The following is a 14,295-nucleotide window of genomic DNA, read 5'->3' on the forward strand; positions in this document are numbered from 1 at the left end:
CCTCTTCTGCACATGTTTACCCATTTCATCCTCTATCATCTGTTTAAAGTTGTCGCGCCCATGACAGGGGCACCAGGTTTTTCTCTCGCCATTTGCAAATGCGCCTTTCACAAACCCCTTGGTTTTTCTTAACCATTCATTCATCATGTCTTTCTGACTAATGCGACCGGTGTACATCCACACACGATCACCCATGCTCGTACTTGCACTAACAATAGGTGCACGAAATTCATATTCATCAAGTTATGTAGAATGTAATGGTGACTAGATATAGAACCAATTACTTTTTTATATTTTTTGCGCCATAGTTTTATTTTTTTACCATACAAAAGGAAAAAGGGCATTCATGGATTGAACCTATCTCTAATAGGTAAAGATGGGTACCACCCAGTACGTGTAGATCAGGTTCGTTTCCCATGCTCTGCTCCGGATCTGATGCAAAGTTTCAACTCCCCGTTGTTCTCCTAATACACCTCTCGGAAACAAGTCGAGAGAATGTGTACCCGGAGAACAACAGGGTGGCGCTGACGAAATTTTGTCTCAGACCGAAGTAGAGCACGGGAAACAGAACCCAATCTACATGTACTCTGGTTGTCCATGGATAACATGGACAATGCGAAAGGATGACCATTATAAATATGCAAACACATGCATATTTATAAATGCCACACGGTCGAACAGGAGACGCCTAGGTTACGAGACTTGACATGAAAATAAAATGATGTGACATCGGCATGACAACCGGAACAGGGCAAATAGGGGTCGGTCAGGGTGGAGATGACAGTAGTGCTCACCACTAGACCGTGTAGGGGAGGTAGTCGCACAGGGAGGTCGTCGAATACTAGACCCTCGCAGCGACGAAACAAGTGCACATTTAAATCCACATGATCAACACGCATATTCAATCCCGATAGAAAAATCTCTCTATATATAACTACTTTTCCACTTCTATTTTATTATTTTTCTCCTCTGTTTCTTATTCTTCTCCTCTTCTTCTTCATTTTCCTCTCTTCTTATTATTATTATTCTTATTCTTTTCTTCTTATTTGTCTTTTCTTCTCCTCTTCTTCTTCTCCTCTTTTCGTTCTACTTTCTCCTCTTCTTCTATTTTTCCTCTTCTTCTCCTCTTTTTCTTCTACTTTCTCCTCTTCTTCTATTTTTCCTCTTCTTCTCCTCTTCTCCTCTTTTTATTCTTCTTCTTCTTCCTCCTCTTCTTATTCTTTTATTCTCTTCCTCCTCCTCTTCTTCTTCTTCTTCCTTCTTTTCCTGTTTCCTCTTCCTCTTCTCCTCTTCTTATTCTCCTCTTTTTATTTCTTCTTCTTATTTTCTTCACCTCATCTTCTTCCTCCTCTTCTTCTTCTTCTTTTCTTCTCCTCTTATTCTTCTTCTACTACTACTACTACTTTTATTTTTCTTTCTTCTTCTTCTTTTCTTCTCCTTCTTTTCCTTTTTCCTCTTCTTCTACTTATTCTTATATTCTTCTTTTTCTGTTTTCTTCTTCCCTAGCACTAACCTAATTAAACTAACAACAAAAATTAAATGAAAAAAATAAGAAGAAAAAGAGACAGCAAAAAATTGCTCACCTGAGGGAGACGGCAAAGAGTAGAGAGATGGCAAATTTTATATTTCCTATATTGACTTGAATCTTCTGCATTATGCCTAGCTTGGGGCGTAAAACGATAGCACTAGTTGGAAGGCAGCCTAATTGTTATCTTTATAAAAAAATACTTTTTGTTAGTGTGTGGTAAAACGATTGTTTCCTCTATAATAATTGTATTTTGTGTTTAAATTAGTGTTTGTGCCAAGTAAAGCTTTTGGGTGATTTGGAAAATAGACTTGATGCAGTGCAAAAACAGAAACTTTAGCGTCCAGTGCAGAATTTCTATGATTTTACTGGAACATCTTTTTGATTTGATTTTTTTACACGGTGTTTCTATAAACAATTACCCACGTCTTACTAATGTTTTAGAATTTTTTGAGTTACATAAGTATGCTACTTAACTTTATCTTTAGAGACTGGTCTATTTTAGATAGATTCTATTTTTTGCTTGCATAGTTTGCTTGTTTTGATGATATTATGGATTATATGGGGGGGTATAAGTCATGGAGAAGTTTGAATACAGTACCTTATGAAATAGTAAAATATGAATCAATTTATTACATTACCTAAAGTATTTTATATATTAATTATAATAACGGATCTCACGAAGTTTCTGTTGAGTTTTATGTGTTGAAGTTTTCATGTTTTGGGTGTTATCGCGGTGGACGAAGGAATAAAGAGCGGAAATAGCCTAACCTTGGGAATACACAAGAGTCTAAGCTTGGGGATGCCCCAGAAGGCATCCCCTCTTTCATCTCAATCCATCGGTATGTCACTGAGAGCTACATTTTTATTCATCACATGATATGATTTTTGCTTGGAGCGTTGTTTTCTTTAGATTTATTTTAGTTTTCCACAATGACCATTCTCTGAATACATCCACTTGAGAGATACACACGATCACCATGATTTATTAGAATACTCATTTTGTTTCACTTATATCTTTTGAGCTTAGTAGTTGCTCTACTACTTCACTTATATCTTTTAGAGCACGGTGGCGTATAGAATTTATAGAAATAATTGCACTCTTGTTCTTCTCTTATATTTGTTTGAGAGTTAATAAACAGTGATGGTAATTTTCATGGGTCATAAGATTAGGTTAAAAGCAATAGGTACTCAATGAGTGCATAATCAAAACCACATGTAGCGCATAAAAGAGAAATCATGGTCAATGATATTAATGTGGTAATGTGAAATAGCATGAGTGCATGATAATTGGTTAATATAAGTATCGTGAATTAGAGGTATTAACTTGATGTTCATCCAAATATTTCTATGGCATGGTGATAATGTGTGAGCATACTTATTCCTCGTTGAAATCCTGGTGTTGTTTAAGTCAGGGGCGCGCGATGGTTAACTCCTACTAACCTCCTCCCTAGGGCATGCGAGTAGTGCTGTGCTTCGAGAGACAAATAAAATCTTGCAATAAGTATGTGAGTTCTTCATGACTAATGTGAATCCATAGATATACGCACTTTCACCTCCACATATTTGCTAGCCTCTTCGGTATCGTGCACTGCCCATTCTCACCTCGAGGATCGGTGCAACTTTCACGTGTGCATCCAAACCCCGTGGCATGATATGCTCTGATTCACATAAGCTTCTTTATGTCTTCCTCAAAACAGCCAACATACCTACCTATCATGGCATTTCGATAGCAATTTCGAGATATATTGCCATGCAACTTCCACAGTCACATCATATGACTTATACTTCCATTGTCATATTGCTTTGCATGATCGTAAGATAGCTAGCATGATATTTAGATGGCTTGACCGTTTTTATATATATTTTGCTACTCTAGATCATTACACATCCTGGTACACTATCAGAGGTGTTCATATAGAGTTATATCATCCTATTAGTTCTTCATATCGAGTTGTAAGTAAATAAAAGTGTGATGATCATCCTTATTTAGTGCACTGTCTCAGTGAGGGAAAGGATGATGAAGTCAATGGTACCCCCACAAGTCAGGAAGAGACTCCGGACGAAAAATAAAAGAAAAAAGATAGAGAAAAGGAAAGAAAGAAAGAAAGAAATAAAAAGGAGAAAAGGAAAAAGGGAAAAAAAACTAATGAGAGAAAAGAGAGAAGGGACAGCGCTACTACCTCTTATTCCACACTTGTCCCTCAAAGTGGCACCATGTTCTTCATATAGGGAGTCTCTTGTTTTCTCACTTCCATATGCTAGTGGGAATTTTTCATTACAGAACTTGGCTTGTATATTCCAATGACGGGCTTCCTCAAATACCTGAGGTCTTTATGAGAAAGCAAGTTAGATGCACACCCGCTTAGCTTGAGTTGAGCTTTCATACACTTATAGATCTAGTGCATCTGTTGCATGGAAATCCCTACTCCTCGAATTTATATCTATTGATTGGCATACCCATAGCCCGTTGATATACCTAGTTGATGTGTGACTTTCTTCTCCACTTTCACCCCTTTGAAACCTATCACCAAATTATATTCCACCCTTATGCTATATCCATGGTATAGTCATATATTGCGCATGTAATAAAAAGTTGAAGCATGTTAGAAAGTACGATCCAATTGCTGGACTTGACACCATTGTGCTTAAAATTCATATTTATGTGGTGAGGACGAAGCCATGCTATTTGTATGATAAAATGAATATGGGTGAACATTCTTTAAGGATCGTATGCTTTGAAACTTGATGATTATGTTGCTTATGTTTATAAGCATTACTATGTTGATGTTTGTTAATTCATCGTTTCTCAATGATCAAACTTGCAATAGATTACATGTTGGATAGCATGTCACATCAAAAATTCTATTTTATCATTTACCAACTCAAGGACGAGCAGGAATTAAGCTTGGGGATGCTGATAAGTCTCCTACGTATCTATAAATTTTTATTGTTCCATGGAATTATATTATCATTTTAGGATGCTTTTTGGGAGTTTATCTACCATTTAATATTATTTTTGAGCACTAACCTATTGACCTAGTGCCTAGTTCCAGTTGCTGATTTTTGCATGTTTTTGGCTTTTCAGGTTTACAGTACCAAACGAAGTCCAATTGCCATGAAACTTTTTGGTAATTTCTTCTCGACCAAAAGAAGACCTGGCAGCTTCAGGAGGAGGCCAGAAGACTCACGAGAGGAGCACCACACAACAGGGCACGGCCAGGGGGTAGGGTGCACCATGTTGCCTCGTGCTCCCCTCAATTGCCTCCTGGCATACCTCTTCGTCCTATAAATTCAAAAATATCCCAAAAACCCTAGAGAGCCACCAGAAAAACATTTTCCTCCAACGTAAGTATCTGTTCCGCCATGTGACCATCTAGAGCCTTTTTTCGGTTCCCTGTCAGAGGTGGGATCGATCACGGACGACCTCTACATAATCCTTGTTGCTCCCCTGGGGATGTGTGAGTAGTTCACCATAGACCTATGGGTCCATAGTTAGTACCTAGATGGCAATCTCTCTCTCTCTCTCTCTCTCTTCATCTTCAATACAATGATCATTGCATCTTAGCTTTGATCTGTCCAATGTAACTCTTTTGTGCAGTGCTTTTGTTGGGATCCGATGAATTGTGGGTTTATGTTCAGAATATTCAGGATAAATATTTGAGTCGTCTCTGAGTTCTAAATATGATTCTTATGTGCATGATCATCATAGCTTTGTAAATCTCTCTGATCTATTGATTTGCTTTCGCCAAGTAGATTGATCTTTCTTCAGTGAGAGGGGTACGTTGTAGTGGGGTCAATCCAACGAATTCCTATATCCCACTGACATAGTAGGGGACAAGATATGTCTTTGTATCGTTTCCATTAAGGATAAAACTATGGGGTTAGTTCAGATATGTTGAATTCTCTTTGTATACACCATGTCATCATTCTCCAAGCATTACTATGTTTTACTTAATACTCTAGATGCATGCTGGATAGCAGTCGATGTGTGGTGTAATAGTAATAGGTGCACGTAGGACTCGGCCTATTTGCTTATGGATGTGATGCCTATATACACATGATCATTACCGTGAAAATCGCATAACTATGCGCTTTTCAATCAATTGCCCTACAGTAATTTGTTAACCCACCGTATGCTTATTCTCATGAGAGATGCCACTAGGATAAACTATGGCTCGAGGGTCTATACACTTATAAGTTTGCAAATGCTACAATTCCTCCCTGCCTTCATATAGTTTTTATTTACTTTTCACTTTGCAACTTCCAGCCACACTACTTACTTGCTTGAAAATAATGAGACATCGGGATTGACAACCCTCTTGCCCACGTTGGATACAAGTGTTTGCTTCTCTTGTGTGCAGCCAATGAAGACGAGGGTTGGTTGCTACTCATATTGGTTCGATAAACCTTGGTTCTCTACTGAGGGAAATACTTACCTACATTGTATTGCATCACCCATTCCTCTTCACGAAAAACCCAACACACATCACAAGTATCAATTTCCTCTTTGGTGATTAAAGTGCAGTGCATGTTGCCTCCCCAAAGGCAGGTCCACAAAGCTTTCCATTTCGGTGAAAGAAGACCACTCTCACACGGCTCGTGAGGATGGAGGTCATCGCCGAGCCCACCGGAGCATCACGAAGACCACTTTATGAGGTGGAGATCGCATTTAGTCAGGATAAGCCTATGCTCCTTCCCCCTTCATGTCGCCGCCGTGTGGCCACCCTTTCCTGCTCATATTTTCGGGGAAGAGGACCAAGGCACTAGAATAGGGGACGAGCCACTTACATGTAAGGGGATCGAGCCATTCTCTCCCCCACACCTCGTGTACATTGAGCATAGTTCTCCATTATAGAGCAATCCAACACAAGTAGGAGTAGGGTTTTACACCACAAGGTGGCACGGACCTAGGTAGCTCGCGCGTCCCGTCCGTATTCGGTGAGAAGGAGTGAGCACGTCGTCGATCTTGTCGTGTTTACCACCGTGTTGCAGGTTGCCAAGACAAGCCCTCCTGTGTTCCAAACTTGTTCTTTGGAGAAGTCCGGGGACACAGAACCTCAACTCCGACATTTGGCATGCCAGGTAGGGGGGCTTGTCGTCTTCGCACCTTCGACCTTGACGTCAACATCGACATGGACGACGCCGTCGCGTGTCGAGCTACCGCCCGGTTCCACGCGGCGCCGCCGCCCGCGGTGCCCCTGGGAGGCGCCTCGCGCCACCACCAAGCATGTTGGAGAGCAAACGACCTCCTCTGTCTACCCGTCAGAGGACAAACCGGTGCTTGGCTGCTCCACCGCCACCTTGTTGCCTGCGAGTCATAGCCCTCCCGCTTTGAATGTTGTGATGCTCATGGTGTAGGGGCTGATGCGTTGTCGCACCACCAGGGAACTAACAACACTTCTTCTTATACTAGACTGAAAGCCTATGTTCTAAAAGTTTCTATGTTATGTTTCTCTTTTCAGGGTAGCTCAGAATTTAGAAAAGGAGGGCATTCCAAAAGACACAAGCAACTACACAAGAATTGGTCTTTAATTGAAGAGATGTTATAGATTATGTATAGACTTTAGCAACATAGGAAAACTAGGTTCTAGTTTCCAGGTTAATTTCTTAATTATTTGCATATTTTGTATGAATGTTCCATTTGATTCAGTTGTGAACTCAAGGTTTTTGTTCCTACTAACTAGAACACTGAATTTGTTACTAAGTATGTTAATTCTGAGAATGGGATGCTTGTGAATGAAATTAGTGATATGGGTGGATGTCTTTAATTATGATATTTGTTTCTTGTGAATGCAAATGGTGATATGGATGGATGACTTTCTATAATTATATTTAATGATCATTCTAAACATGCATCTCTCGAGTGATATAGTAACAAAATTTGGAATTACGAAATACAAATCCAACATTAATAAAATAATATTTAAAATAACATTTCCATAGTTATAAAGAACCTTATGTATATTTAGTGACATGTAGCGTCTCTACATAACGCACATAAGCATTGGGTCCATGATGAATGAAACGTCTCTGTGTGAGTATAGACGTGAGATGAGCACATCTAATAGAACGTCTCTATATATCTAGTGACGAAGTTCAATGCCTGAATATAGCATTGCATGCCATGTACGCGCGCATAATGTTTTGAGATGGTCTGTGAGAAGACGCTTCAAAGACGCTTCACTATGTCGACTCTATGATTGCCTAGAGATGAAATAACACGTCTTTAACTATTGAATTGAACGTCTCTAAAAGCATATTTTCTTGTAGTGCACTATTGTCGCTCTCTCCATCACTGCAAGAGGGGTCACTACCTTACAGAGCAATCCAACACTTTCAGGGAAGAGGAAAAGGTCACTACAAGAGGGGACGAGCCCACTTCCATGTAAGTGGATCAAGCCATTCTCTCCCTCACACCTCGAGTACATCGAGCACAGCTCTCCCTTACAGAGCAATCCAACACAAGTAGGAGTAGGGTTTTACACCGCACGGTGGCTTGAACGTGGGTGGCTCCTGCGTCCCGTCCGTGTCCAATGAGGAGTGAGATCGTCGATCTTGCCGTGTTTACCGTCGGGTTGTAGGTTGCCAAACCAAGCCCCCGAATGTTCGAACCTTGTTCTTTGGAGAAGTCCGGAGACGCATGTCCTCAACTCTAACACAGATGTTCAGCTTGGGTCCATGTCAAAGCTTGTGGGGTTGCAATTCAAATTTTGATACAAACGAGGCCACGACAACAGTGTCGTGGACGCCACGTCCCGCATCGGCAACCATTTCAGCATCGATGATCTGTCTCTCTATCAACCAACATGAGTTCAAGAGGTAGTCAACTCCTATACCACGGACCAAGAAGCCCAGGATAGATTGCAGCAACTAGTTGATGACGATGAATTCGAGCTTCGCAAGGGATAGATTCTCCGTCAGGGACACATATGGATCCATGCAAACGAGGCCCTTCGCACGTAGCTGACCAGTGTGCTGCATGATAGCGTTGTGGGCGGGCACTCCTGTGCCATAGCCACATACCACCGCGTCAAGAAGCACTTCGATTGGTCCGGTTAGAAGACAACAGTTGAGGACTACGTTCATTAGTGTGTTGTTTCCAACAAGCAAAACACGAGCTGCATAAGCCGACTGGAAAGCTCACGCCTGTAGAAGTTAATCATGTTGTTCCTGTACACGTAGGTTTAGGAAAGAAAGCCAAATCGAGTCCTAATAGTATTAGGATACCTACTCCTAGTCTATTTCCATAATACCTTGTGGACGTGTATAAAAGGCACCCTAGGGGTGTTGCTTGTAATACCAAGAGATTGAGAAAGCAATAAAGAAAATATGCAAACCGAAAAAAACTGGTGGTCTTGGCCTGAAAAACCTGCGTCAACAAAACATTTGCCTCCTAATGAAGTTCTCTACCACAGCTGTAACCAACAACAACTCCCCCTGGTCGAACTGGATTGAACTACACCACCCGAATATGTTCCTCAAACCTGCCACCCACACCTCCTTCCTATGCAAAACTATAACCACCCACATGCCAAGCCTACATCAGATCTCCTTTGTTCTTACCAACAATGGGTGCCAAACATACTTTTGGTTAGACACTTGGCTATCTCACTGTCCCCTAGCCACCGCCTTCCCCAACCTATTCACCCACTCCACCCAGCAGAACGTCTGTGTGGCCTCTATTCTTCGTGACGGTTTAGTTTCTAACCTGCGGAATCGCCTCTCCTCAGTGCCTCGCAAGAATTGGTTTCTTTATTGTTGCTCTTGCAGGATTTCATGCCATTAGTGGAGCACGACGAGAGGTTCCTTCATGGCGGTCTACCTTTCACCACCAAGACTGCATATAAGCTCCTCTCCTCCGAGCCACATGAAGACCCCCACGCTCTTCTCATATGGTCCTCTAGAGTTCCCTCCAAGGTCAAAGTGTTTGCGTGGCTGCTATTCCGGGCGAGACTAAACTGCAAAGCCAACCTATACCAGAAGCACATCTCCCCGGACTCACGCTGCCCGTGTTGCAACCATCACTACGAAGATACCGACCACATCTTCCTCCACTGCCCTCTGACTTGCAGGATTTGGCAGCGTCTGGGGATCTTGATGCCCGACTACACTGAAGAACTGTGGGACATCCGCGACCCGGTCTCTACCACGCGTTCTATGTGGCCCTTCATCCTGCTACTTTTCCTATGGAAAATTTGGGCTGCCCGCAACGCCATGACCTTTCGCTCCATCGACCAACACTCTGCTATTACAATTAACTTATGATCACAGAACTCGACCTTTGCTCTCACAGACTATGTAATAATGCTGACAAGGAATCCGCTTTCTCGTGGCGGCTATTCCTCTCCTCACGCCTACGCGTCCCCATGTAACTCCGCAAACTCGTAATCAGCTAAGGCTGCATTACCTTTGGGCAATATATTCAGGTGGGGGATCTCCCCCCCCCCCCCCCCGGTGATTACTCAATAAAGAAAATAACAGGTACGATACATACGTGCGGCCATCAAACCAGCGACTCGGTGTGTTAGTGTATTGTGTGTTGCTTCGGATCGATCAACCAGCTTGCTAGCTGTGCTACGTTGCGTTGGTGCAGTACATCTCGACGTAAAGGAACTTCGTCGAGTTCGTCAGCGTTGCTTTGCTTCGTCGTCGTCGGTCGTCGTGTGTCGTTGGAAAGTACTCGACAGCACGGTCTGGGCCAACATTTGGTATCTAGAGCCTCGACGATCTACGATCTATGATGGTGGACAGCGACGCTAAATCGGTCAAGTCCGGCAACGGCGGTGCCAAGGCGAACAAGAACAGCGACAAGGTGAAGAAGGGCGGCAAGTCAGCAACCAGTGGTGGGGGAACGGGCGGCGCCAACGTCCAGGCGCATCGCAACATCCCCATCCAGTACCCGATGCTCACCGACGCCAACTACGGCGTGTGGGCGGTGAAGATGAAGATTATTCTCTGATCACGTCGAGTGTGGGAGGCCATCACGTACGACTACGTCGACAGGAGCGCGACAAAGGTGCCATGGCCACCATAGCCCAGTCCGTGCCGGATTCCGTGTTGATGACATTGGCGGAGTTCGAGACGGCAAGAGAGGCATGGAACGCACTCAAGGAGATGAGGATCGGAGAAGATCGCGTCACCAAGGCTCGGGCACAAGTGCTGAAGCGCCAATTTCACAAGTTGCAGATGGAGAAAACTGAATCGGTGAACGACTATGCCATGCGTCTTACTACTTTGGCAGGAGAGACCCGCGCGCTTGGTGCAAAGCTCGATGAGACCGAGATTGTGGAGAAATTTATCAGTTTGGTGACTAATAAATTCACATACATCATCGGCACGCTCGAGCAGCTTTACGACATCGACGACATGACGATAATGGAGGCGATCGGACGCTTGCGGACATGGGAAGAGAATGCTTGTGTCTGTCGGAAAGGCAAAGGAGGAGGTAGTGACCAACTCATGTACTCGCGCGCAGATTGGGAGGCCCCAAGTAGCAAAGGAAGGCGTGACGGTGGCGAAGGCTCAAGCAACACGAAGGGGGACCGACAAACTGGAAAAGTCAAACCACAAGGTCGTGGTAAGGTTGACCAATCTAAAGAACACAAGCCATGGAACTTGGACTTGTCCGAGGTCAAGTGCTATAACTGCAATAAGATGGGTCACTTTGCGAAGAATTGTCCGAAGCCTAACAAGCAGGAGATCAAGGCAAATTTAGCAAAGCATAAAGGCGAAGGTCCAGGCCTTCTAATGGCCGAAGTTTGTGATCTTGCTGAAACGGTGGTTGTGAAACCAAGCCGGAAGGTGCTACTTCACGAGAAGAAAGTGACACCAAAGTTATCCGGTGATCAGAACGTGTCGTGGTATCGTGACACGGATGCCAATAACCACATCACGGAGTCCAAGGAGAAATTCCTTGAGCTGGAATACGATGTTAAAGGCTCGGTCAAGTTTGGTGATTGTCCAGCTGTGGAGATTTGCGGGCAAGGATCGGTCCTCTTCGAGGGTCTCATAGGCGAACATCGCATACTCACCGGAGTGTACTACATCCCACGGCTTCGCAACAACATCATCTCTATTGGGAAGCTTGACGAGAATGGATGCAAGGTGGACATCAAGAACGGAGTGATGATGATCTTTGACAACTTCCGAAACGTGCTAGCTCGTGTTAATCGCACACGGAACAGGCTTTATACCTCAACCTTGATCAATCTCAATTGGAGTGTTGGCTTGCCAAGAGTGGTGATGATTCATGGTTATGGCATGCTAGATTTGGACACGTTAACTTATACGCCTTGAAGAAGATGTCAAATATGGAGATGGTATCCGCGATGCCATTCATCGACCATGTTGATCGAGTATGTGACGGGTGCTTGGTTGGAAAACAGCACCGCAGGCCGTTCCCTGCTCAGTATACCTATTGTGCAAGTGATGCACTCGAGCTGCTCCATGGTGATCTATGTGGCCCTATCACCCCGACAACTCACGCGGGAAAGAAGTATTTCTTCCTTCTGGTAGACGACTACTCGAGATATATGTGGGTCGTTCTCCTACGATCTAAAGATGAGGCGTTTGAAGTGTTCAAGAAGCTGAAGGCTGCAACGGAGATGGAACACAAGTTGAAGGTTCGCGCTCTACGGAAAGATCGCGGCGAAGAGTTTACGTCGAACGAGTTAAACGACTACTGCAAGAAGATTGGCATAAAAAGGTTCCTCACGGCACCTTACATGCCGCAGTAGAACGGGGTCGTTGAAAGACGCAATCGAACTGTCATTGACATGGCAAGGAGTTTACTCAAGAGCAAGAACTTGTCGGGTACTTTTTGGGGAGAAACTGTCTCGACGGCGGTCTATCTTCTCAATTGGGCTCCAACGAAGGCGGTGATCGGCAAGACTCTGTATGAAAAAAATTACGGACGTAAGCCGTATGTGTCTCATCTCTGGACGTTCGGGTGTGTGGCACATGTGAATACGGCGGAGCCGCATCCCTCAAAGCAGGACGGTCGTAGCACCAAGATGGGGTTTATCGGATACGAGAGGAGTTCCGGCACCAAGGCAAACCGCTTCTACGATCCACAAACCAAGTGTCTACGGATTTCACGTGACATCGTGTTTGAAGAAAACCAAGCGTGGAATTGGAGTGCCACAGCCAACGATACTCCAAACAGTAACATATTCATAGTTGAATTTCCAACTGATGATGATGCAGGGGAGGATGTCAAGGTGGTTGGCAAGACGCCCAACCAAGGTGACCATAATGGTAGTGATCGTCATGGTGCCGACACCGACGACGACGACGCGCATAGGTTGCAAGGAGATAGCGACAACGCCGCGCACGGCATGGGCAGAGATCTCGACGACAACATCGACAACGAGGTGCATAGTGACGATGACAATCAAGATGATGGTCACGGTCACGACGACTACGCCGACGACACGAATATCGATGACACACCCCGGGACTCAGCCGTCTTCCTCAAATGCATCAACACCAACACAATTTGTGTCGCCTCCTTCACAAGCCACAACGGACTCCTCAGGGCCTGTCGCTACAAGACCCTCAAGAAAGTGTACAAGTACACAAAGCCAGTTACTTTCGAGTACTCCGGACTATGTCTGCTCGGAGTTGAGGAGCCGGCGAACTTCATAGAGGCTAGAAAAATTCCTAGCCGGACGCACGCCATGGATGAGGAGATGAAGGCGATTGAGAGCAATGGCACGTGGACTTTGGTAAGCCGACCTCCAAACTAAAAGGCGATAGGTTTGAAGTGGGTTTACAAGTTAAAGAAGGACACAGAGGGTGCCATTGTGAAGTACAAGGCAAGACTCGTTGCAAAGGGCTACGTACAACGTCAAGGAGTTGACTATGATGAGGTGTTTGCACCGGTTGCTCGACTCGAGACGGTGAGAGTGCTCCTAGCTTTGGCAGAACAAGAGGATTGGAAGGTTCATCATATGGATGTTAAATCCGCTTTCCTCAACGACGATCTCACAGAAGAAGTGTACGTGGAACAACCCCTCAGCTACGAGAAGAAAGGCGAAGAAGGAACAGTTTACAAGCTCAAGAAGGCACTTTACGGGTTGAAGCAAGCACCAAGAGCTTGGAACTCAAAGTTAGACCGAAGTTTGGTCTCGCTCAGGTACAAGAGATGTCCCCTCGAGCACGCAGTCTATACAAAGAACTCCAAAGGCTCAAACCTGCTAGTTGGAGTTTATGTCGACGATCTGATTATCATCGGAGATAGCATACAAGAAATTAAAGGTTTCAAGGCGCAAATGAAGAACAAGTTTAGCATGAGCGGTCTGGGATTACTCAACTACTACTTGGGCATCGAAGTGAAGCAAAGCTCCGGAGAGATTTCCCTATGTCAATCGGCTTACGCGGTCAAGCTATTGGACAAGTGTGGCATGTCATATTGCTATGAGACACAAGTAACAATGGACCAACGTCACAAGTTGAGCAAGCGTAGCTCAAATCCGCCGGTGGACGCCACAATGTATCGAAGGGTTGTGGGCAGCCTAAGATACTTGGTGCATACCCGACCTGACTTGGCTTATTCAGTTGGGATCGTGAGTCGTTTCATGGAGAATCCAACAACCGAACACATGAGTGCGGTCAAGCAAATCCTGCGCTATGTGAAAGGCACTATTAATCTTGGTTGCACGTACAGAAAGGGAAACGAAGGATTGGTCCTTCGTGGATATTCAGATAGCGACATGGCAGGTGATGTGGATGACCGGAAGAGCACAACGGGCATGGTTTTCTACCTT

The sequence above is a fragment of the Hordeum vulgare genome, chromosome 3H (genome assembly GCF_904849725.1).
Source record: "Hordeum vulgare subsp. vulgare chromosome 3H, MorexV3_pseudomolecules_assembly, whole genome shotgun sequence".
In the NCBI taxonomy this organism is placed as follows: domain Eukaryota; kingdom Viridiplantae; phylum Streptophyta; class Magnoliopsida; order Poales; family Poaceae; genus Hordeum; species Hordeum vulgare.